Here is a 24112-nt window from a genome sequence, read left to right on the forward strand (position 1 = left end):
AAGGAAAGAGCGGGGCACTAGGGAGAGAGTATTTACCTAGGAGAGAAGAGGAAGAAGAAACAAAGAAAGAACGGGGGCACTAGTGAGAGAGTATTTACCTAGGAGAGAGGAGGAAGAAGAAACGAAGAAAGAGCGGGGCACTAGGGAGAGAGTATTTACCTAGGAGAAAAGAGGAAGAAGAAACAAAGAAAGAGCGGGGGCATTAGGAGGAGAGTATTTACCTAGGAGAGAGGAGGAAGAAGAAACAAAAAAAGAGAGGGGGCACTAGGGCGAGAGTATTTCCCTAGGAGAGTGGAGGAAAAAGAAACAAAGGAAGAGAGGGGGCAATAGAGAGAGAGTATTTACCTAGGAGAGAGAAGGAGGAAGAAACCAAGAAAGAGCGGGGGCACCAGGGAGAGAGTATTTACCTAGGAGAGAGGAGGAAGAAGAAACAAAAAAAGAGAGGGGGGTACTAGGGCGAGAATATTTACCTAGGAGCAAGGAGGAAAAAGAAACAAAGAAAGAGCGGGGGCAATAGAGAGAGAGAGTATTTACCTAGGAGACAGGAGGAAGAAGAAACAAAGAAAGATTTGGGGGCACTAGGGAGAGAGTGTTAATCTAGGAGCGAAGAGGAAGAAGAAACAAAGACAGAGTGGGGGCACTATGGAGAGAGTATTTACCTAGGGGAGAGGAGGAAGAAGAAACAAAGAAAGAGTGGGGGGGCACTAGGGAGAGAGTATTAACCTAGGAGAGAGGAGGAAAAAGAAACAAAGAAAGAGCGGGTGGCTCTAAAGAGAGAGTATTTACCTAGGAGAGAAGAGGAAGAAGAAACAAAGAAAGAGCGGGGGAACTAGGGAGAGAGTATTTACCTAGGCGAGAGGAGGAAAAAGAAACAAAGATAGAGCGGGGGCATTAGGGGGAGAGTATTTACCTAGGAGAGAGGAGGAAGAAGAAACAAAAAAAGAGAGGGGGCACTAGGGCGAGAGTATTTCCCTAGGAGAGAGGAGGAAAAAGAAACAAAGGAAGAGAGGGGGCAATAGAGAGAGAGTATTTACCTAGGAGAGAGGAGGAAGAAGAAACCAAGAAAGAGCGGGGGCACCAGGGAGAGAGTATCTACCTAGGAGAGAGGAGGAAGAAGAAACAAAAAAAGAGAGGGGGGTACTAGGGCGAGAGTATTTACCTAGGAGCAAGGAGGAAAAAGAAACAAAGAAAGAGCGGGGGCAATAGAGAGAGAATATTTACCTAGGAGAGAGGAGGAAGAAGAAACAAAGAAAGATTTGGGGGCACTAGGGAGAGAGTGTTAATCTAGGAGCGAAGAGGAAGAAGAAACAAAGACAGAGTGGGGGGCACTATGGAGAGAGTATTTACCTAGGGGAGAGGAGGAAGATGAAACAAAGAAAGAGTGGGGGAACTAGGGAGAGAGTATTTACCTAGGCGAGAGGAGGAAAAAGAAACAAAGATAGAGCGGGGGCTCTAGAGAGAAAGTATTTACCTAGGAGAGAGGAGGAAGAAGAAACAAAAAAAGAGAGGGGGGGCACTAGGGCGAGAGTATTTACCTAGGAGAGAGGAGGAAGAAGAAACAAAAAAAGAGAGAGGGGCACTAGGGTGAGAGTATTTACCTAGGAGAGAGGAGGAAGAAGAAACAAAGAAAGAGTGGGGGGCACTAGGGAGAAAGTATTAACCTAGGAGAGAGGAGGAAGTAGAAACATAGAAAGAGCGGGGACACTAGGGAGAGAGTATTTACCTAGGAGAGAAGAGGAAGAAGAAACAAAGAAAGAGCGGGGGCACTAGAGAGAGAGTATTTACCTAGGAGAGAGGAGGAAGAAGAAATAAGGAAAGAGCGGGGGCACTAGGGAAAGAGTATTTACCTAGGAGAGAGGAGGAAGAAGAAACAAAGAAAGAGCTGGTGGCTCTAAAGAGAGAGTATTTACCTAGGAGAGGGGAGGAAGAAGAAACGAAGAAAGAGCGTGGGCACTAGGGAGAGAGTATTTACCTAGGAGAGAGGAGGAAGAAGAAACAAAAAAAGAGAGGGGGGCACTAGGGCGAGAGTATTTACCTAGGAGAGAGGAGGAAAAAGAAACAAAGGAAGAGAGGGGGCAATAGAGAGAGAGTATTTACCTAGGAGAGAGGAGGAGGAAGAAACCAAGAAAGAGCGGGGGCACCAAGGAGAGAGTATTTACCTAGGAGAGAAGAGGAAGAAGAAACAAAGAAAGAACGGGGGCACTAGTGAGAGAGTATTTACCTAGGAGAGAGGAGGAAGAAGAAACGAAGAAAGAGCGGGGCACTAGGGAGAGAGTATTTACCTAGGAGAGAGGAGGAAGAAGAAACAAAGAAAGAGTGGGGGGCACCAGGGAGAGAGTATTAACCTAGGAGAGAGGAGGAAGAAGAAACAAAGAAAGATTTGGGGGCACTAGGGAGAGAGTGTTAATCTAGGAGCGAAGAGGAAGAAGAAACAAAGACAGAGTGGGGGGCACTATGGAGAGAGTATTTACCTAGGAGAGAAGAGGAAGAAGAAACAAAGAAAGAGCGGGGGAACGGGGAACTAGGGAGAGAGTATTTACCTAGGCGAGAGGAGGAAAAAGAAACAAAGATAGAGCGGGGGCTCTAGAGAGAAAGTATTTACCTAGGAGAGAGGAGGAAGAAGAAACAAAAAAAGAGAGGGGGGCACTAGGGCGAGAGTATTTACCTAGGAGAGAGGAGGAAGAAGAAACAAAAAAAGAGAGAGGGGCACTAGGGTGAGAGTATTTACCTAGGAGAGAAGAGGAAGAAGAAACAAAGAAAGAGCGGGGGAACGGGGAACTAGGGAGAGAGTATTTACCTAGGCGAGAGGAGGAAAAAGAAACAAAGATAGAGCGGGGGCTCTAGAGAGAAAGTATTTACCTAGGAGAGAGGAGGAAGAAGAAACAAAAAAAGAGAGGGGGGCACTAGGGCGAGAGTATTTACCTAGGAGAGAGGAGGAAGAAGAAACAAAAAAAGAGAGAGGGGCACTAGGGTGAGAGTATTTACCTAGGAGAGAGGAGGAAGAAGAAACAAAGAAAGAGTGGGGGGCACTAGGGAGAAAGTATTAACCTAGGAGAGAGGAGGAAGTAGAAACATAGAAAGAGTGGGGGCACCTAGGAGAGAGGAGGAAGAAGAAACAAAGAAAGAGAGGGGGCACTATGGGGAGAGTATTTACCTAGGAAAGAAGAGGAAAAAGAAACACCGATAGAGTGGGAGGGTACTAGGGAGAGAGTATTTACCTAAGAGAGAGGGGGATTAAAAAAAGTAAGATAGAGTGGAGGGCACTAGGGAGAGAATACTTACCTAGGAGAGAGGAGGAAGGAGAAGACATGTACGTGGAAAGAGCTGCAGTGATGTGAGAAAGTGGTGAAGGAATGATAAGTGAAGGGAAAGAGAGGAAGGAGAAGACAGAGAACAGGGGAAAGGAAAAGGGAAAGGGAAATGTCCACATTTTATCATATATTTAGGTTAATCTGTCCCATTGTATAGGACAACATTCTGCCATTTTGATTCCATTGTCCATACGGTGTGTGACTGCAGTGGTACCTGAAGGGTTAAAAAGTGATCGTCCTGATGCAACACTCCATGCTGTAAGAAGAGTTTGAGAGGCAGGCTGGATTTGTGCTTAATTTGAGCTGGTGGCTGGTGGTGGAGCCCACTGGCACTCATTTTAGGGGGGCCAGCACTGATTTTTCCTCATCAGATACTGACCAAGAGCAAGAAAGAAGAAAAGACTAAAAGGGAAAAGATGGAGGATGAGAAAAGCAGAAAACCCGTCACAAAAGAAGAAAGCAGGAACATGCAAGAGTGAGATAAAAGTAGGAGGGAGTGTCTGGAGTGGATTAAAGAGGCACGAGGCGGATTGAAGGCTATACAGCCTTGGTATTCAGCGCACTGACATTAAATAGCACCGGCTGTGGGTTACTGGGTGGAGCAATTTATTTATTTGTTTGCAGATTTATATAGCACAAACTTGATCCAAAGGTATTGGAGCGCTTTACATGAGCACCAGTTACGTTACACAAGGATACATTCATTTTTTGGTAGGCATGAGGAGATTAAATGATTTGCCCAGAATCAGAGGATGTTGAGCTGACCCCGAGACTCGAACCTGGTTCCCCAGCTCCAAAGTCGAAGCCCTGGCCCTTAGATTAAGCACTGGCAGGACTTTCAGAATATAGATTTTTAAAGCCTGATAAATGTAAAGCAAAGATTTGCACTAAAATAGGATAATTGAGGGCCTTAGTTAGACTTTGAGGTAAGAGAAATCTACAGATTATTGGAGGAAGCCCTACATACTGAGTAGGATCCAACCGACTGGCTCTGCTCTAAATTCAGTCGGTGACCTCTGCTGCACATTAATAGTTTCTTCTAGTTTTCAGATGCCATCAAACTCCATCAGACAGCCAAGAAACAGGGACATTTATCCTTGTTGAAAAAAATATTTCCAGTGCTTTGGCAAGCAAGAAATATCTGAAAACGTCCACTTTGATGAGAAATATAATATAATGCGAAGTATTTATCAAGGTATTATAATGCAAAAAAGAGCGTTTGCAGGGGTTCATGAACTATGCAATGCCAAAGATTCACCTTTGTAGGACTTTTCTCAGTGCTCCTTTACGCCCTGACATGACAGAACTCAAACGTTTTCATGGATGTTGTCGCATGATATGTCCGAGGCAATGCATTCTGGTACATGTAGCCTCAAATTCAGATTTTTGGTTGTCATGACTGTCATTATGTACGACGACGCGGAATCTCCATGCTTCACAGACTTTCCTGACCATCACAGACGGTGATGTTGTATCCTTTTATGACCAAGAAGGAGTGCAAAACGACCAACCATATGCCCAAAGTCTTTTTGAAGTGATTGATTGTACTGATCCATAACAGCACTCAACATTTTCACAGATGTTGCCACTAGATGTGTTAGGCAGTGGGTTCTGGTACATTTAGAATATCAGGTTGGACAACAAAGTGCAGTAACCAGATATGTAGAGCATGATCGTAAGAAGTACCCAGTGCTTTATTTGAGCCGGTGTTTACCAGGGCTCAGCACCGGCTCGTAATTGTCAACACCAGTACTTATGACAGTCTGTACCAGGGTGCGCTGACTGTCTAATTTAGAGATGAGCAGATGCTTATTAATTCAAGATACATTGAAATTACTATTAAATGTCCTCAAGCCATTCTTATAGCTTTGAGGGCCTGGAATAGACGGAATTGTCGCACTTTTAGGAGTGTGCTAGTTAATAGTTGTGTTGGTACTGTACTGAGGAGCCCTAGCCAGAGCGATGGCTGGTGCAAGCTGCAGTGGCCTCCTGGTGAGGGTCCCGGCACTTATTATTTTACAAATTTAGCACTGAACTTACCAGATGGGGACCTGCGGAACTGCCAGCTACTGAAAACCATACACTGCGCACCTCACACACTTCATCATTCACCACACTGCTTGGCGCCGCGTCCCATAACACGATAACCGCACCTTGGTGATGACCACGCACTACAAAGAAACACTTCATATATAAGATAAAAAACAGAGACAAAGCCGTCCCAACCACACACACTATACAGCGTAGCTTGTTGTGATGTAGGCAAGCGCTTCAGTGCCCCACACAGAGGTAGCAAGAGCTATATAGATGCTGCAATACACGTAGTCTCCCGCGTGTGAACTTGCAATGCAGTGAACGTTCTGCCCTCTTTACTCACGGAGTTTACTGGACTACAGTGCCCAGAATTCTTTTGCACTCTCCTGCCTCTCTTCTGCACCGATTCCAGCTAAGGGCACAGCTGTGCTCTCCAGTGTGCTGACTTCCTTCCCTTGAGATCCTAGACTGTGTAAGTTCTTACAGGTGGGCGAGCATTGAAAGCTCGAGACAGGCACGAACCAGATGCCAGGCTCTGGATCAGCTCGAGGTCCACTTGGAACCCGGAGCCCAAAACGAGCTGAGCTTTCATGTGGCTTCTGCCTGCCGTCCACGCTCTACCCTTGTGCACAACGTGAAACCAGAAAACCTGGGGTTAATCTTGGTTTCCCAGCTCAGGCAAACTGTGTGATTTTAGGTAAATGTGTTGTTTCACCAATCCCCCTTTTTAGGTCTCGTCTGACCCAGCGCATGCGCTGGCCTGGCGAGACTTTTTGTGAGGGCTCAAAAAAGGGCCGCTTTGATGTTCTCCCGTGAGCCAGTTTTTTTTTCCTGTTTATTACTTCTATGTAGTAATGGTGGCACCCGTGCGCCGCCATTACTACAGAGTAGTAATAAACAGAAACAAGCATTGGCATAGCCAATAGGTCTCGCTTTTGGAACCTTATAAGTATTTAGTTATGCAACTGTTGCATGGCTAAACACTTATAAGGTCCCAAAAGGGAGACCTATTGGCTATGCCAATGCTTGTTCTTCATTATTGTTTATGGAAGAACCTTAACAGACGTACGTTCAGAATAGGAGCTCTACAAATCTATTGTGTTTGATTTAATGGACTGTATATAATGTAGTCCCCTCTATAAGATTATGGGCAACATACAGGATGCACTGACTTGCCTCTTAGTTCACTAATGACATTGTCATCAAGGTGAGGGCAAGAACGGGTCACTTTTAATAATTTCCTCTAAGTGAACCTATAATGTGACGTATTTATCTCAAAATTGCCACAAGTTAAAGAAATTGTCTTTTTAAAAATTTTGGAGAGTATCACATTTTACATGATGTTTGCTGCATGATTTAGATGTCAAACCTTTCCAGGCTCGGCTTGTCCAAGGACTCTTGGAGCCAAGCCAGGCCCATGGCTCCAGTGATTAATATGTTAAAAAAATAAGTGACGCCACCGCAGTTCGCACCACACATTGCCACTGTACTCACACGACTACTAACCATCACACTGCTGGTGTGACAATTCAGACTGTTTGAGGCCGTCAACGCTTTAAGAATGGCTTGGGTGGCAGGTTGTTTTTAATGTATATTAAATTAACAAACTGTTGTTCTGCTCATCTTTAAATTGCACAAACAGTGCAACCATGTAGCAGCTGTCATAAGTGCAGGTTCCGGCAATTAAGTGCCAGTGCAGAGCACCGGAAACCACCAGCTCAATTAAGCACTTCTTGGCTCAATTCCTGTGTTAATTTGTTGGCTCGCCCACCTCTACAAGTTCTGCTCCCCATCCCTGCATACCCTGAGTCATGAGTGGCAGGTGCTGTGCTCCAGCTGGGAGTCAACAACTTGCCCTTGGTCCCTGCATGGTCAATTGGCCTAAAGTTCCCAGAAACCTTTGCTCGTTCTTGTAATGATGCAGGTTCACTGAGGGGTGGTAGGCTGCTTTCCCCCACCAAGGATTGCCAGGACACCAACTTTAAAGGAGTGAATAACTTTATTTAACTCTATCTCAAGGAGAGCGCCGGAAAACGAACCTCGCGGCTAATTCCGCGGTCCCGCGCATGCGCAGTCGCTCGTCCTCACGCGTTCTCGCGCGCTGCGTCTTCACGCAGCGCTCGAGAACTAGAGCGCAACACTACATATCTCCCTTCTTTTACAAACACAACATATAGTCTTACTGTCAGTTCAGCTCCCATCTAGTTCATAGTCTCGTAAGTGACTGGGTCGTACCACCGCCCTGCCTGCTCTGGTGCGTCTTACCGGAGTGAGGCATTCCTCTTGGGTACTTCCCTTCACCAGGCTACCTGCTTGGCTTCTCGGCATGCTTGGTTCTTCCCTCTTCGGGGTTCTGCTCTCATCCCTGCTCGGTTCCTCAAGTTCTGGGGTCAGTTGTTCCTCCTGCGTCTCCCAGCTCTCTTCTCCATTTGTTCCTTCCTCCCCAGGCGTACTGTTTCCTTCACCTTCCCTGGCGCTCGCTTCAAGGTCTGTTCCTTCGGTTGCCTCCTGAGGCCAACCTATGATTCGGTTTCACTTGGACATGCGATCTTGTGACCACACATTCCCGTCGCTAAGCAAGGCAGCCCTGTCGTACACTTCCTTCACCTGTAGGGGAGGGCTGTACTTGCTGTCTCCCTTCCTTTTCTTTATTGCTGATCTGACTCTCACCCATTCCCCTCTCTCCAGGGTATTGTTCTTCACTCTCCTCCTTTGGTTATAATACTCCGTATATATTTTCTGGGCCTTCTCCAAGTTATGCTGTACCACTGCGGGAGACCACTTGCTGGTTACCGTTTTCTCTCTCCACACTACATTGTCTTTGGTGAAAGGATGTCGTCCCCTCAGGATTTGGAAAGGGCTATACCCCGTGCCTGTGGGGGTGATGCGGTAGGGCCATACCATACTCATCACTTCTTTCTCCCAGTCCTTTCCCATCATGATGGCTGCTTGGATGGACCCCATGATGACTCGGTTAAATCGTTCCACTTGTCCATTGCTTGCCGGGTGATACACAGACGTGTGTTGCACTTTGATTCCATTCCTCTCCGCATACTTGTACCATTTGTCTGAAGTGAATTGCGGCCCATTATCGCTCAAAATGACCCTTGGAATTCCTTCCCTGAGGAATACCGATGTCACGAACTTGATCACTGTCTCTGTGTCCATCGCATCTTGTATGTATATCTCAGGCCATTTGGAGTACTTGTCCACTAGAACACACAGGTATTGGGGTGTTCCTTGGCTGTCCAATACCAGTCCTAGAATGTCTATCACCACTTCTTCCCACGGATCCTTCGGTAACTTGAATCTCCCCAGCACCGGCCTTAGAGGATTTAGTGTCTTATCTGCTCTCTGGCATTGGTCGCATCCTCTGACATGCCTCTCTACTTGCACGTCCATTCCAGGCCACCAGTACATGTGTTTCACTCTCATTTTGGTTTTCACTATCCCCAAGTGTCCTTCATGCAGCAGTCCCACCAGGCGAGATGTCAATGCCGACGGGGGGATGATTCTCTCTCCTCTGTATAGGAATATACCTTCGTCTCCCACTGATAGTTCTTCTCTGACTTCGTAGAACTTCCTGAGCGTCTCCCTCAGTCGTCTCTTCTCCGGCCAACCTTGAATTATGTGGTCCTTTACCTCCCTTAGTTCGTGGTCCTCTTCGTACGCTCGGGTCCATTCCTGTCTACTTATGACCCTTTCCGGGTCTTCCATGACCGCCACCATCTCTTCCTCTTCTGCTACTGGGTCGGGGGCTTCCTCCATTGCCGCCGCTCTGCTTAGATAATCTGCGACTTTGTTCAGTGTCCCCGGTATATATTCCACATCATATCGGTATTCTAGCAGTTTTAGTGTCATCTTGGCTATACGCGGCGTGGCACTGGCATGTCCACTGGAAGTGAGCACCTTGACCAACGGCTTGTGATTCGTTTTGAGGGTGAACCTCGTGCCCCATAGAAATTGGCGGAACCTTCCCATGACCCATACTGCCGCTAGCATCTCCTTCTCGATCACACTGTACTTTTGTTCTGTTGGCAACAGTGACCTGGATGCAAAACAGAGGGTCTCCGTCGTTCCTCCTGTTCTCTCTTGCATGAGGACCGCTCCCAATCCTTTTTCACTGGCATCTGTAGTCAATATGGATTTTCCTTTAGGATCGTAGCCTTGTAGGGGTACCGCTTGGCTGATGTCACGCTTCAGCGCCTCGAATTCCTTTTGCGTTTCTTCTGTCCATTTGAACGTCGACTTTTCCCTTATGAGTTGTCTAAGATGGTGCGTCTTTGAGGCAAAGTGGTGCACGAATTTACTGTAATATTCCGCCATTCCTAGGAATGATCTTACTTCATCCTTGTTGGTCGGAGCTTCGGCATTACAGATGGCTTTCACGTTTGCTCGTTTGGGTGTGATACCTTGCCCTCCAATTTCATGTCCCAGGTATGTGACCGACGTCAGCCCTAGTCGGCACTTCTCCCATTCTGCTGTTAAGCCCTTGGTTTCCAACACATGGAGCACTTTGTCTAGTTTTCTATCGTGGTCTTCCCTGTCAAACCCCATCACCAGAATGTCATCTTGGAAATATTGGATGCCCTCCATGTCCTTGAAGAGGCGGTGCATTAATTTTTGGAACACTGCCGCTGCAGAGGCCAGTCCAAACGGCAACCTGCGGAATTGGTAACATCCAAAGGGTGTTATGAAGGAAGTTAATTTCCTGCTGGCGGGGTGTAGATCAATCTGGTGATACGCCGATGTGAGGTCTATAGTAGAGAACCACTTTATCCCCTTTGTTTTTGACAACATCTCTTCAATGCGCGGCAGCGGGAATTTCTCTACCACCAAGCACTTGTTGAGTTTGCGAAGGTCCACACATAACCGCACTTTATCATTGGGTTTGGCGGCTACTACCAAGGGGGCCAACCATTCCGAGCTGTCTATGGGTTCTATTATACCATTTTCTTCCAGTCTCCGCAGTTCCACTTGCACCGCTTCTTTTATGGCCAGCGGGACGTTCCGCACCTTGTGCGAGACCGGTCTCGAGTTTTCCTTAAGCACTATCTTGTGGGTGAATTTCTCTAGTTTCCCCACTGTCCCTCCAAAGACTCTAGGAAATTTTCGTTTCATTTCGTCCAGTTCCGGCCAGTTCCCTTGCGCTGTCAGAAGTACCTGCGTTTCTCCTCCCGGATCCAACTTGATCCCGAGGTCTCCTTGGTCCATCCATCCTAGTACGGATGGGCCTCTTTCCGCTACGTACAACTTGCACTCCGCACTTCTTCCCTGGAATTCAAAGGTCAACTTTCTGTATCCCACCATGGGGATTGGTTCTCCTGTGTATAACACTGGCCGTATGTCCGGTGGTTCTAGTTTTGGGCCTAAGCTGGGCACGAAGTCTTCCTTCCACACTGCTCTTTGCACTATGGTGTACGGCGATCCCGAGTCTGCTACGATCTTGATTTGCACACCGCCTATATGCATGACGCACGATGGTTTGCGAGAGCGCCTGTGTCCGACTTGTAATACCGGCTCGTCCACACACAAGATCTCATCTTCCTCCTCTTGTTCGACCTCTTCTTCTTGATGTTTGTGCATCACGTATTTCACCACGTGTTTCTTCGTTTTCCGGCGGCACACTTTTTCATAGTGCCCCATGACACCACAAAACGTACATTTTGCCCGGAAAGCCGGGCATCGTTTGTCTTGCGCGAAGTGGGCCGGGCTACCACACCTGTAGCACCCTGCGCTGGCCTCTCCGCCAGGCTTCCACGACTATCCTGGTTTTCCTTTCCATTTGCTCTGTCCTTTCCCTTCAGGCAGCGTGGTTTTGCTCCGATTCTGCGGTCCTGCGTCATCTACCTTGTTCACCATGGTGCATTGAATGGTCTCCCTTTTTGCCGCTTCTGCGCACCTTTTCGACATCTCCGCCTTTTTTACTACCACTATCACTTCCTTCAGCGATGCTTCGCTATTCGCCCACAATTTGTCTTGTACACTTTTGTTGGTTGTGTGCATGACTATCTGGTCTTTTATGAATTCATCCGTTAAGGTTCCATATTTGCACGTCATTGCCAACTTCCGCAGCGCCGCCACATAGTCGTCGATGGATTCGCTTGTTCCTTGCGTCCTTTGCTGGAAATTGTACCTGTCAATGGAGACGCTCACCGTGGGTCGATAGTGGGTGTTGAGGTCTTCTATAGCATGTTGAAAGACATCATTATCTGCGTCTGGTCTGACCGCGGGTACTAGGGTCTGATAGACTCGTATCCCTTCCGGACCCAAGTTGTGCAGTAGGATTCTTTTCTTTCGCGCGCTGGAAAAAGCCTCCCCATTTTTGTCTTCTAGCGCTTCAATGTAATTCTTACAGTACTCCCTCCAATCTTCCCATTTCATTTGCGGTTCTCCTGGTCTCGGTAGAAACGGGATTGGATTCGTCAATGAGGATGCTTGCGCGCTCATTTTGGCGCCTCCTTCCGGTGCCGCTCCTGGGCCTCTTGGGCTGCCTGGTGCGTCCGCGATCTCACCTTGCGGTCGGTCTTGCTGTTGACGGGGTTCTTCTGCCCCAACGCCCCTGCGCGCCACTGCGTCCGCCAGGTTCTCTATAGGGTTTGACCGGCTTCCTCCGTCCTGTTCCTTCTCCTTCTTTTCTTTGGTGCCCCTATGCCTTGCCGCTGCCTCTGCCACGCTCTCCTCTTCTACTGCTCCCTGGAGGTCCTCCTACGGTCCTTTCTGGTGTCCTTTCCACTCTTTGCCTTGCCACGAGGTGTGTCTGTGGTCCAGTCCCCTCTGCTGTTCGCCTTGCAGCATGCAGGTCCCCAGCCTCGTCGCCACTGTAATGATGCAGGTTCACTGAGGGGTGGTAGGCTGCTTTCCCCCACCAAGGATTGCCAGGACACCAACTTTAAAGGAGTGAATAACTTCATTTAACTCTATCTCAAGGAGAGCGCCGGGAAACGAACCTCGCGGCTAATTCCGCAGTCCCGCGCATGCGCAGTCGCTCGTCCTCACGCGTTCTCGAGCGCTGCGTCATCACGCAGCGCTCGAGAACTAGAGCGCAACACTACAGTTCTTAACTCTCTGCCACGCCCCTAATTCCAGGTAGGGGCGGAGCTTCTCTGAGTCCCTTAATTTAGCAGTTTGGTTTTGAGCCATAAATGTTTATAACTGGGGTGTGTGGCCAAGATGATGACCGAGTGAGACGCTCCTTTCCGTCTTTTCTGCTCTGCCAGGATCTCGGCCGCCACATACAGCGCAGCTGCCCTGCCAGAACTGCCATTGCAGCACCGGAGTGCTGGGACGACGGGGCCAGGGTTTCAAAACAGTGTGTTCCCAAGTGGCGCTGGGAGATGCTGTGGCCGTTGGCTGTGGAGCATGGAGCGGGGCCCGACGGAGGGGTCTGCCCGGACGGGGCCTCCACACTGAGATCAGGGCGCCCGCGACGAGTGGTGCGGCAGCGTTGCCATAAGCTTTGGTGCCTGCCCGCTTCAAGGCTTTGCAGGAGATGTTTGGCTGGACCGACGCGGGGCCTGGACGGTCCCAATTGAGGGAAGGCGGGGGCCTGAGAGGGCCTGAACGAAGCCAGGCACGATGGGTGCGATCACCACGTTCCGGGGCCTGACGCATCAACAGTGGGCCTACCGTATGTGAGGCAGCGGGGAGGAGCCGCTCCTTTCGCCATCCCACCTCCACCCCTGCAAGGACTGAGCAACGGGCCCGACCGAGTGGATGACAGGGCCCGGAGGAGATACATATCGTTTCTGTAGGTGGGTGCGGGACAGAAAGGAGAGACATCTTTGTGCAGTGTGTGCGGCAGCTGCAGAGGAGCAGGACGGCCCTGGCAGATGAGCGGCCTGGGCACTTGGGCCCTGGCTTGACTGGACACTAGGCCTGCACCCAGGGGGGAATTTAAAACACCAGGCCCTCACAGACAAGGCTTGTGATTTGTAGGGCCTCTGTTGAGGATCGACTGCTGGGCTTTGAGGCATTTGGCGTATGACGTGGGATGCACGCCCAGAGTGCTGAGGAAGAAGACAATAGGGACAGAGCCCTTCAGAGCCACTGGGGTAGTACCCCCGCCCTGATGCACGTACAACTTAACACTTAGCCCAACTCCCCGAGCGTCTGACCAAGACTGTCTTGGGGCTATAACCAGGACCTTGGGTCTCCGAGTGGCTGGCCTGCATTGGCTGGGTGTCCCTGGGAAAGAGCATGAGGAGCTGGGAGCTCCTGGGGCCGCCTTCCCCTGGGGGTCCTGCCACCACTCGACTGGCTGGACTCATCAAGGCCTGGATGGGAAACATCCATTACAACGCGGTCATTACAACGCACTACCATTACAACGCAGCTGTTACAACGTGTCTGCATTTACATCGCATGCCATTACAACGCAGCCATTACAACGCATGTCACTACAACGCATGCCATTACAATGCATACCATTACAACGCATACCATTACAATGCATGCCATTACAACGCATTATAAGGTAAGTAATGGGGATTATTTTTAGTTTTAAGGTGGGTATGTGTTTTGGGCTACATGGGAATACTGAATTTTACCCCTACGCTATCTAACACTTACCCTACTGTTGCACTCACAGGAGTTGGAATATTAATGTTTACCCCTACACTATCCAACATTTACCCTACTGTTGCACTCACTGGCGTGGGAATAGTAATTTTTACCCCTACACTATCCAACACTTACCCTACTGTTATCCTAAAAGTATTATGCATTGGCATTGTCATGATATGTCTTGTAATGGAATGCGTTGTAATGGTAGTTTCTAAAAATGCGTTGTAGTGGCATGCGATGTAATGGTAGTTGCGATGTAAAAACCGCGTTGTAAAGGCATGCATTGTAAATGTTTGCGTTGTAACGTCATATATTCGGCCTGGATTTGATTTGTAGTATGGACCTGGGGGAGTGCAAGTGGGAACCTCAGTGATGGCTACAGCGAAATCAAAGAAGGACCGCAACTTGAGGGAGATGCTCCCTAGACCGGTGGGAGTCCGCCGGGGATTGCACACCGCCACCTTCCACACCCCATGCCATGAACAAAGAGGACATGGAGGAACCAGTGACCCTCTGCTTTCTAGAATCCTTGTTCACATCCCTCAGGGAGGATCTGCAAAACGTCAAGAAGGACCTCTCCAGTGACATCAAGAAACTAAGGCGAGACATGGCCTCACTGGGGGAGCGTGTGGCTACCTTGGAGGAGCAGGGTAATAGCCCTGTGTCGGATGTCAAAGTGTTGCAGCAGGAAATCTTACACCTCCGTGATCAACAATTAGACCTCCAAGCACATGCCGAAGATCTCGAGGACAGATCCTGCAGAAATACCATTAGGATCAGAGGCGTTTATCAAAGCAGAGGGCATGGACCTTGCTGGGTTTGAAAAAGCCCCTCCTGTGGACATTCTGGTCTGCATGCACGACTTCCAGGTGAAGGAAGAAATTCTTTGCAAGGCTCAGGAGAAACATCCTATTACATTCAGAGACCAAACATCCACTCTATACCAAGACCTGGCAGCTTCAATTCTGCAAAAGCGGTGCACCTTCAGTCTTGCAACTTCCCACCTCCGGAATATGAGGGAGCCCTACTCGTGGGGAATCCATTCTGCCTTGTCTTCCACCTGGATGGGAGACTCTTCCAGCTGCGGCTCCTGGAAGAAACATGCAGCATACTGGGCATTGAGCGGGCGGCGCCGCGGCACGAGCATCTCCGGCCCTCTCTACAGATGGGCGGCCCGCTGGTCCCTGGGACTCTGGCCAAGACTGGCTCCCCATAGTGTTGTTGGGCAAGTATCTTTGCTGACTGCACTGCTGGTGGCCAGGGGAGCGGTCCGAGGGGGCGGGGAAGGGTGGCCACGGATTGAACCCCCATCATGGAAGATCAGAACACTGGAACTGTTTTCCTGTTTGACATTCATTTACATTCCTGTTTGCATTTTTACTTGTTTTCATCACAGGGTATTTGTTCAACTTGGGTACACGATCATGCTCACGTAGATACGACACGATACACACGATGCAAGGATGCGTCCAGGCAGACACCCATCTGCCTCCCAGAAAGCCATCAGAGGTAGCTGTTAGACCTTCCCAAACATGCAATGAGGGACACTTCCCTTAGGATTCTTTCCCTTACCGTGAAGGCCCTCAATAGCCCAGTCAAACGTAAAGCTATCATGTCATACTTAAACAACTCAGGGGTGCACGTGTGTCTACTTCAAGAGACACCTCCTCCCACAGGATTATCACAGGCTCTGCTCACATGCCTTCCCGCTCCAATGTTTCTCTGCAACACAAACCAAGACAGCAGGGGTGGCACTCTTGGTAGCACATGCCTTTAAGGGGAACGTTGGTCCCAAAGTAGCAGAAGTGAAGGGACGCCTCCTCCCATTTCATCTCACTCTTAATGACTGGTCATTTGTGTATGCTCCTAATGAAGGTCAGGAGGGGTTTATACGTTCGGCACTGTCAGAAGTCCTATCTACACAGGAAAGACGGGTGTTAGTGGTAGGGGACCTATATAGGTCTACATATGGGCATGGTAAGGCAGGGGCTCTAACGAAATAAGGGCTCCGATGGCTTAGGGAAATGAGGTTACTGGACATCTGGAGAACACTCCATCCCCACTGCACTCAGACCACGCAGCGATCATGCTCACGATGATATTTCCCTCTACGCGCCACCCAACACGGACTTGGCGAATGAGGGAAACGTTACTACAATGCCCCAAAGTGGTGAAGCAAGTTCACCAAGCTCTCACTGACTTCCTTGCCCTGAATGACACTCCCGACATCTCCACAGCTACGCTCTGAGAGACCTTAAAGGCAGTCATCCATGGTGAGCTTATAGCTATTTCAGCTGCGGACAACAAAATATGTAAAGACAAGAAGGCCCATCTACCTAGACAAGTGAAAGAACTGAAGGGTATACACCAGCATAAAGGAGCTTCGAGAGTCTGGTGCCAGCTGTCAGCGGCACATGCGTAGCATTGACCTTGACAGGGCTGAATATGCTGCCCTGAGATTGTGCCATATCTTTTATTTATAGGGTGACAAGAGTGGCCATCTTCTGGCGTTAGCAAATCACAAATGACGCCTCTATTGCTGAGTTGTTTAAAGAATTTTATGCAGACTTTTAAATGGGCCAACAGTTAGACCCTGCAGACTGCGCTTCGTACTTGGCCGACGCTTATACGTCACCTCTGACCCCTCCTCAGGGCGAAACGCTGGAGTGCGATATCGGTGTGGAAGAGGTGATCTCCGTGATTTCTCAGCATCGGGCCTCCAAGGCCCCGGGTCCAGATGGATTCCCGTCCACATTTTATAAAACGTGTCTGCATGTTGCTCGCCCCTATCCTAACGCGGCTATATAACTCCTTCTCTGCCTCTTCCCTCCTAAAAGGCTATTCCCTCCTCTATGTTGACGGCTTCGGTGGTGGTCATCCAAAAACCAGGCAGAGACACACAATAGTGTAGTTCTTATCGTCCAATCTCGCTTTTAAATGTGGACCTCAAACTGGTCACTAGCATCCTGGCAACCAGACTGGGCCCACACATGCCCTCTATCATAGATCCAGATCAAGCAGGCTTTATTTCTCAGCGACAACACCAAATGCGTGTTGCAGATCATAGAAAAGGCCTCGAGCACGTCAGTGGAGTTTATGCTCCTAGCAATCGACGCTGAGAAGGTCTTCGACAGGGTTCACTGGCCTTTTTAGAACATGTTCGGACCCACTTTGTAATTGCCCAGAAATTTAGGACCTGGGTGTTCAACTGCTACCACTTCCCCACAGCATGTGTTAGGGGGAATGGTTGTGTCTCCGCCCCCTTTAACATTAGTAGGGGGGCCTGCCAAGGGTGCTCATTGTCACCCCTGCTGTTTGCCCTGTACATGGAGTCCCTGGCCTAAAGGGTCCGTGACCACCCCGAAATCACTGGCAGTGCATTCGGGGGGGACCAACACACGATCAGCCTATACCCGGATGACTTACTGGTTATCCTGGATAACCCAACCTTAGCACTCCTTGCCTTCCTGACCGAATTGGAGACCTTCGGCCTAGCTTCAGGCTTCCGGATCAATGTCGCCAAATCCCAGGCTTGGAATCTATCTCTATCGCCGTACTGGAAGCCCAACTTGCGGTGCAGTACCCTATTCAATGGTCGAAATCCATAGTCCCTTACTTGGCGATATGCCTGGCCTCCACTCTACAAATGACCGCTCTACTTAACTACCAGTCCCGACGGACACATAAAATTGGAACTCGCCCGTGGAGACCTCATCTGATTTCCTGGCTTGGCAGAATCGCAGTCATCAAGATGACCGTCTTGCCCAAAATTCTTTATCTGTTTCAAACACTCCCCTTGGCGCCCCCAAAAGGAATGATCCTTAAACTGCAAACCGAATTGCACCATTTCGTTTGTGCAGGGAAGTGGCCCCGGATGAGGGGAGAGGTAAGCTATCTCCATCCAGAAGATGAGGGCCTTGGTATCCCGAACCTTCAGCTATATCTCCAGGCAGCTCGCTTAAAGTATCTCGTTGAATAAAACAAAACTGAATCGGAACGACACTGGCTTTTTCAAGATCAAGCAGTGGTGGGCACTTCCCTATGGAGGATTCCCTTCTTGAGGAGGACGCATAGGCCCGCGAACCTCAAACTCTCTCCAGTAATGAAGGCGACCATGGATGTCTGGGATCGATGTAGCACCAGATACGGACTGAAGTCCTTTCGCTCTTCCCTGGTGCCTCTGTTTGACAATCCAGAATTCCTCTCTGGCAGTAGTGCCGAGACATTTCGTAAGTGGTGCCAGACCTCCTGCTGCTCAGCGGGACATATGATAAACGAGGGGGGGTGATCTCTTTCACACAGTTGAAAGCAGATTTTGCCATTCCAGAGACGGAGCGCCTACATTACTGGCAACTTTGCTACTGGCCTCTCCACCCGGGCAACAAAATGGCTATGCATAGACACCTCACCCCTTACGAGAAATGGCTGATCACTAAAACGTCTGATAAGCGAATAATGCCTTCCTACTCCAATCCTCCAGACATTTATACAAAGCTAATCAAACCCAGTGGGAAAAGGAACTTGGAAGGCAACTGACTAGCAAGGAGTGGGAGGACATCTATTACAGGGCCCGTCACACCGCCAGTAGGTCAGTCCTCACTGAGACATTTACTAAAGTGGTCATATACTGGTGCTTCACCCCAGAACAGTTGCACAGGATCGACCAGTAGCGCGGACAGTTGGAGGGGGTGTGGCACGACAAGGACCCTAATGCCTCTCTTATGGAACTGCCCGCGAATCCAAACATACTGGGCCTAGGTACTTGACGATATAGACCACCACTTGAACACACAAGTCCCACAATTTCCTTCTTACACCCTCCTGTGATTACCCAATCCTCTTATTTCCCCCTGAAGTCCAGACCAGGGCGGCAGATTGGTCTAGCTTTAGGGGCAGCGCTTCAGAACATACTCTCTCATCGGGGGACGACACACATACCTACATTGTTGGAATGGCTCTGCCACCTTTGGCACACCCTTGGCATGAACAAAATTCACACTATATATTGCCATCCAAGGGACATCAGTCAGGGAACTTTGGCCCCCTTATCTATCTCTCCTTTCCCGGGAAATTCGGTAACTGACCTGCCCTAAATATCTTCGGATCATGCAGTTATCTGAACCCACCCTCACCACTTGCACTGATAGGGCTCCACAAGATGGGCTATGAGGATGCTGTCGATGCAATTTTATGGAATAAGCTGAGCTTTTTAGGAGGGAGGGGGGAGTGTACAGGGGTTGGGTATGTTTTAGTTTGTTGTGTACTTAAAGCCGCGATTTGTAGATTTCCTTGCTGTTGTTGTATGCAATGGTGCTATTTGCTATCTGTTATCCTTCTTGGCATTGAATAAAGAGATTTGAACAATACATGTTTACAACTATTATACTCCTCCTATGTATTGTTTTTTTAAAACTTAATGCCCCCCTCTTGTGGAAATTTAGCTTGCGAACTGAACATTATCTGCGCCATCTTGTCTCTCCCCAGCGCGACACACAGGAAAGCGCACGGCAGCCATTTTAGGCACCCTGGTCTCTCCCTGCTCATTACCGATCGCCAGCGCATTCCCCCGCGCGCCGGCCCCCCCGCTCTCTCATACACGGGCCATAAACCCTCTCCTTCTGCGCGACCCTGCCATGGAACCACATCCCACGCCTGACCGACATCCCATACATGGTCATGCATCTCTTTGATAACCCCCTTCCTCTGCGCCCCATTGTCCGAACCGATCCCAGGCCATCACCTAGCCCTGCGGATACAGTTTATTGCCCCTACTGTAAGGGAAACACCCCACATCAAAGGGATTACAGTAGATCAAGGCCCCCCACCCCCTGAGACCCGATCGGTCGCACACACCCCCGGGAATTGGCGGAATGTCCAGCTGTGTGATAGCCATCTCCTACTGTGGGTGGGGTGGGGACTTCCACTATAGATATGTGTGGGAACGAGCTCGAAGTGGGGATTCCGAGGATGTTCTTTCATGTATCAAAACAATCTCAAGAATGTGCCATGTATGATAAACCTGCAATAAAGTCATAAACCTGTGTATAAGAGGCCAGGCCTCAGAGATGCAGTTAGAGCACCTCGTGACGATACCTCGCTGTCTGATCTGATGTGTTCCACTCCGACGGAATAAAACTTTGTTTCCTGCCTTCCAGTCTCCGGCGCCTGCCTCTTTATTGGTTTAGCATCGAATGGTATAAGAGGCGATTACCGCCGGGCAATACTTGAAAGGTTATCGACTACGACTGCCGCTACCATTTAACAATTGGCGTCCCAAGCGTGGGGCCCATCAGCGACACGTGGATCCAGTGGGAGAGGTCCCGACGACAGAGTGAACGACTGCAACGATCGGGAGAGCTCCTGCCCGATAGACCCTCGTCTGGCAGCCGATCATCCGAACTTCACTGGTTCCGAGCAGACCTCTCTCGAGTGATCTACGGTCCTGACTGGGAACCATCAGGAGTGCCACGGCAAATACGGAGAGTAGAGGACGATCGGGCGCTGGAGGCGGAAGACGAGAAACTGTCCACGCGGTCCGGGTAAGGTCGTGAAACACGACAAATTGCGAAACGATTGATTGATTGATTGAAAAATACTAGTATTGCTTATTGATTGTTCTCTTTGAGATATTCGCTGTCTACAAACGGGGAGGAGTAGAAATACTCTCTCTCTCTCTCCCTTTGCAGATAGTGAAGGGTAGGTAACGCAGACTTTTGTCCCCATTGTAACCCGTCGTGCCTATCTTTATCTCCCCACTGATTGATTGTCCGAACATTGATTGTTTTGAAGGATAGTGCTCTTTGAGATATTCTCTGTTTGCAAATAACGTAGAATAGAAATATTCTGTCTAGTCTTTGCAAATAGTGAAGGGTAGGTAACGCAGACTTTTGTCCCCATTGTAACCCGTCGTGCCTATCTTTATCTCCCCATTGATTGATTGATTGTCCGAACACTAGTTGTTCGATATTGGTTCTTTGGAGGTATTCTCTGCTTACAAATAACGAGGAATAGAGATATTCTGTCTAGTCTTTGCAAGCAGTGAAAAGATAGGTAGTGCTGACTTTTGTGCCCGTTGTAACCCGTCATGCCTATCTTCTCCCCACTGATTGGTAGTTGGTTCTGCCCGGACCGCTTATTGGACCATCCGGCTCCACTGGAAGGCACCCCTAATAAGGACATGTTCACTAAATATGGACTAGCCGCCGTAGCTTATAGCAAGCTATGGCATAAATATACAAGGAAGGACCCCGAGAGTCAGTGGCCACTGATGGGATCCTTCGACGACCATAAAATAGAAATGCTAGAAATAGCTCTGCGTAGTAATAAAACGACGCCTACTGTGCTTGACAGTTTCGGCATGTGGCGCAAAGAAGCAACACAACGGAAAAAGAGGGAAGAAGTAAAAGCAGAAAAGGAATTACGAAAGGCAGCTCACCTTGCCGCTAGAAAGTTAGAAGAAGAAATAAAGGAGAGAAGGGAAGCTAAACTAAGACAGGAGCCCGAAACATCAGGCCAGTACCCTGTTAGGACCCCCTCTATGCTCTACCCTGAGTTGTCTTCTAAGCAACGAACGAATGACGAATTACTATTAGGTCCCCCGATCATTTACATACCCCCTCCATACGCACCCTCCCAACCGGTAGTGCAACACCCACAACCCCCAAACACAAGCGAAAACAGTACAGGGGCCTCGGTCCTCACGGCCTCCGCGCCGGCCGAGCCTCTTGTACTGAACACCACGTTGGCAATAACGTTGGATGACCCTGAGATGAGAAAGAAAGATTCCACCAGAATGAATCGACTAACAAAGGATGAACGAGCAGGAATCGACAAGATAGTAAGGACACTGGTGGAGCGAAAGGAAAGTGAGGAGTATATAACAGACGTGTATAACTCGTATGCCGACAACCGCAGACGACACTTTGTCGTACGACTTTGTTATCACGCCCTGAATACATATGAGGATAGGTACCACGATAAAGGTCCCGAAGGCTTAGCGGCCCTATATAGGAAGGTAGACATTGGGGAAGAAGGAGAGGGCGATGTGACGAACCTCTTCACTCGTACACTCGAGGTCTACCGGCACCTTAAAGAGCACAGACAGACAACCAAAGCAGAAACCCCCATAGCGACTAAGCCCCAGGCAGGAAGGGCTGATGCCATGATGCCCATCAAAGAGGCCGCCCTCTATTGGGTCCCCCCACGAGGTCAGGGAACACATGACGACATCAACCACCAAGATGCGAAGGGAAGGGTTGTATATAATTGGGTCTACCAGCCATGGGACCGACAAGACATTTTGACCTTTAGAAAAACCCTACCCGACTTAAGAAAGAACCCGACTGCCTTCTACACCGAACTAGGTACAGCCTTAGGTTCAACAATAATGACCTTAGCAGATATCGACTTGTTCTTCGGGTTATGTCTGCCGGCTGATGTGTGGAAGCAAATCCGGAAAGTTGACCACGCTGAGCCGTTCGGATATACCTGGGTACAGCTCGATACCATAGATAAACAACGAGAACCGGGACAGAAACCCCCGAAAGCCATATTGGAGCTCCCAGACAAGATTGTACAGAAGTTGAAGACTCTAATCCCAGAAAGAAAGGTAGACTGGTCGATAGTGACGGCTTGTCGCCAGAAACCCCAGGAGGATGTGTCTGAATACTTCTCTCGATTCGAGACCGTGTTTTCCGATTATAGTGGCCAGGACATGACCACCGCAACCGGACATCACCTCTTTGTCCAGAATTATGTGAAGGGTCTGTCACAAGAAGTCTCCCAGAAGCTACAGACCAGCGAGAGTAGTTGGGCAGCCTCCAAACCCGCAGCAATCCTCCAGATGGCCCAATACTGCGAAAACCAAACGAATGAGAACGATAGGGCGTCAGAGAGGAAGAAAAAGGAACTGAAGGAGAGGGTAATGATAGCACAGTTGCAAGGGGTGACCATAGGAAGGGAACCCCCAAAAGGGAATTACCAACCAACCGCCCCTAGAAAGCTACCCCCTAGAGACCATACACCTGCACCCTACAACGGACGGAGAGACTTAGATGGGAACCAATTTGCGTTCTGTAGAGGGTTCGGACACTGGAAATCCCAGTGCCCGGTCCTTCTGGAAATGAACAAAAATAGGGACCCCAGAGACACAGCATATGACCCCAGAAATAGAGGACAGGGACGAGGGTACACGAACGACGCCATCAACGACAGGCCAGGCAGACCAAACACCTTTGATCGCCCCCGACAAAACCAGTGTCAGCAGTCCGACTACGAAAGCACCCATGACTTCGCATAGGACCGCCAGGGGCAAGGGAGGGATCCAGTCGAACTCCGTGTTGACCAGCAAGGTCCTTACGCCACTGCTAAGGTCTTGGGCACAAAGTCTCCATTCCTGGTAGATACTGGGGCGACACGTAGTGCGTTATCTAAACGACTGATTCCTAGGGCACCCTTGTCTGGCTCACACGTAACCTCAATAGGCTTCGATGGAACGCCCTCCACTAACCCCTTATCAGCACCAATCTCCTTTGACTTAGAAGATAACGCCACTGACACGACCTTTCTGCTCTCCTCCAACACCCCCGATGCTATTATGGGACTTGATTTGCTAAAACATTTCCGAGCTACCATCAGATGTTCCCCAGACGGAGTTCGAGTCATCCTGCACGATAACCCAGATCTGTTCAGACCTTGTCACACACGACGTATGCTCTCTATAACTGATGCTAACCTGTCCCTACTCGACACGTTACCCTCACATCTATGGGCTATAACCGACTCAGATGTAGGGCGCATGGTGATCGACCCTGTACACATAACCGTCCGACCGGACGCAGTGCTACCAAAGCTTCCACAGTATCGAATATCGCCCGAAGGTGAGAAGGCATTGGTGGAAATCATCCAGTCATCAGACATCACCACCATCCTCACCCTAATTCCGTCCACTGCCACCACCTTTACTGTTATTGATCTCAAAAACTCATTCTTCTCCATCCCCATCCACCCAGACAGCCGCTACCTGTTCGGCTTCACTTTGAAAGCCCGGTCGTACAGATTCTGTAGGGCACCCCAAGGCTACACTGAGAGTCCCAGCATTTATAGCCAAGCCCTCAAGAGACAACTAGATACAGTCCAATTACCCGATGGAGTGGTGTTAATACAGTACGTCGATGACATCCTTTTGGCGGCCGACACCACCC

Source organism: Triturus cristatus, chromosome 10 (assembly GCF_964204655.1).
Source record: "Triturus cristatus chromosome 10, aTriCri1.1, whole genome shotgun sequence".
Lineage (NCBI taxonomy): Eukaryota > Metazoa > Chordata > Amphibia > Caudata > Salamandridae > Triturus > Triturus cristatus.